At 45.2% G+C, this 2159-nt stretch overlaps 1 protein-coding gene across 2 annotated transcripts in view; it reads left to right on the forward strand.

The window, feature by feature from the left end:
• RAMAC (RNA guanine-7 methyltransferase activating subunit) overlaps window positions 1-2159 on the forward strand; it is a 5201-nt gene that overhangs the window by 461 nt on the left and 2581 nt on the right. Inside the window, exon 1 of one of the 2 annotated variants that reach the window (XM_014589483.2) lies at window positions 383-479. The exons of the other annotated variant lie outside the window; for it this stretch is intronic. The gene's annotated coding sequence lies outside the window, so the exon portion shown is untranslated. Of the gene's footprint in view, window positions 1-382; window positions 480-2159 lie in introns of those variants that run through there. 2 annotated transcript variants of the gene reach the window in all.

The raw sequence follows: 2159 nt of genomic DNA on the forward strand, positions 1-2159 counted from the left end.
CCCCGTGAGACGGGAAGAAGGGAGCGCGCGGGCCGCGCCGAGGGGCGGGCGAGGTGTTCTCGGGCTGCGTGGAGGTCGGGTTTGGCAAGGCTGGAAGCCAGCGAGTCCTCCCGGCCTCCGGCTGCTCTCGGGTGCCGCAGAGGGGCGATCGGTCACCGCCTGGACAGGCCGAGCTGTGCTCGGAGGGCCGAGTGGCAAGCGCAGTTTACTGCGAAACTTCGTCTGCTCTCGGGGCTCGTTTAGGACAGTGAAACCTCATTCTGGTTACTCGTTTCCAGGGTTAGCCGCGTGTACACGGCCCTCTACATGGTTTCATTGTGGTGAATAAACTAATAGTATTCTAGTATCGATCTGAACGGCTGTGTCCTTTTTATCAATAGAAAAGAACAAACCTTGTGAAATCATTCATCCTTGCCCTAGCTTGTTTATTTTGAAGGCCCGGAGAACAAGTCCAGTAGCTGCTTCTGCTTTTCACTGAGGGGCGGTTCTGTCTTTCATATACAGGTTGAGTTCCTTTATCAGAAATGCTTGGGACCGGGACCAGCAGATGACGTAATGCTTACTTCGCTGGACTCCCACGTAGTCAACAGTGGTTCGAGTCCTGGACTGGTAAAAATCATGCAGGGCGTCTGCGTGCGTGCCCAAAATCCCCAGAGATGAATGGAGAAGGGATTGTAGTGTGCCCATCCCTCTTAGGGGGTGATTTCTCGCTTTCTGTCTAGCTCTCCAGCGAGCAAGCGCACGTGCTCTACAGCAAAAATCTCTTTTAAAAAATGTATGGAACCAAACGCGTTTCGGATTTCAGTTTTTCCCTAGTCTCACAAGAGTTGAATATACATCATGAGACATGTTAATTTATGTGCTTCATATACATAACATAGCCTGTAGGTAATACAAAAAACTGACTTTTTGTATGGAATCTCCCCGCATGTGAGGTCAGATGTAGAATTTTCCACTTCTGGAGTCATGTTAGCCCAAAAAGTTTCAGATTTTGGATTGTTGGACAGAGATATATTAGCATTAGAAGGCTTTAAAACCTAATTCAGCCTCTTTATTAACTGAGGCCCTTATGTCCTGTCTTCCCAGTGACTCCACACACATACTTTTTAGCCTCCCCCCCCCAAGGAAGTCAAGTGTTTTTCTCTCACAGATTTAAACAGACAAAGCATTAAACAGTACAGCTCTCTCATATCGGTTTCAAATTCTATTTAAATCTCATTCTCAGGAGTAATGATAAAGGTATTTAATTGTGTGTTGGGGGTGGCTTAGTCATGGGAGAACATAGAAAGAGCACCACATTCTTTTGCCTTATGATTTTTACTCATCTGGATTAGATATAGGTCATCTTTCCAGTGATTTGATTCTTGCAGAAGTCTAGGCACGATTTTAAGTACCTGAATTAATTTTAAACTCATTTTTTGGATTTGAGAATTCGACATTAGTTTGCCACTGCCAGATACATTCAAAGTCTGATATTTAAAAAGGTATACTAAGAAAGCAGTAGCCTGAGCCCAGCAGGCGGTGTGCGAGACTCCCACATGATCACCCAGGTTGAGTCCCAGACCCAATGGCTTGAAACTCATGCTAAGCACATGTGCAACATGGCCATCCCCCCCGGGGGATGACTTTTCTCTCCCCATTCCTCCTCCCCCTTCCTCCTTTCTCTCTGGGAGTGCACTATGGCAAAAAACCTTTAAAAAAGGGGGGGGAGGGGAGGAAAGCAGTAGCCTGAGAGGTAGAACACCTAGATATTGCTTCTTTTTTTAAAAAAGAATAATTTTATTTATTTGCTGCAGGGCACATGTGCTCAACAGAGAGGAAAGTGAGAAAGCAAGCCGGGACGCCCAGGTCTGGGACTCAAACTGCTGTCAGCCATGTGAGAGTCCAGTGCTTTAACCTCCACACCACCTGCTAGCTCTGATACTGTTTCTTTCATCCAGACAGTTTGTTTCATTTTGTCAGGATGAATGTGGTATTATAAATGTTACAGATATTTGCATACATGACGTATCTCCAGGAAAGACAAACTAATGAAGATGCTATCTTCTAATATCACATCTCTTTTTAAAAACTCTTATTACAAATTGAATTAATACAGGAAGAAAAAGTATTTTGAGCCTGTCATATACGGGGGAGAGACTTGGTTTTCAAGTTTCAGC

The sequence above is a fragment of the Tupaia chinensis genome, unplaced genomic scaffold (genome assembly GCF_000334495.1).
Source record: "Tupaia chinensis unplaced genomic scaffold, TupChi_1.0 Scaffold000359_1, whole genome shotgun sequence".
NCBI classification, from domain to species: Eukaryota; Metazoa; Chordata; class Mammalia; order Scandentia; family Tupaiidae; genus Tupaia; species Tupaia belangeri.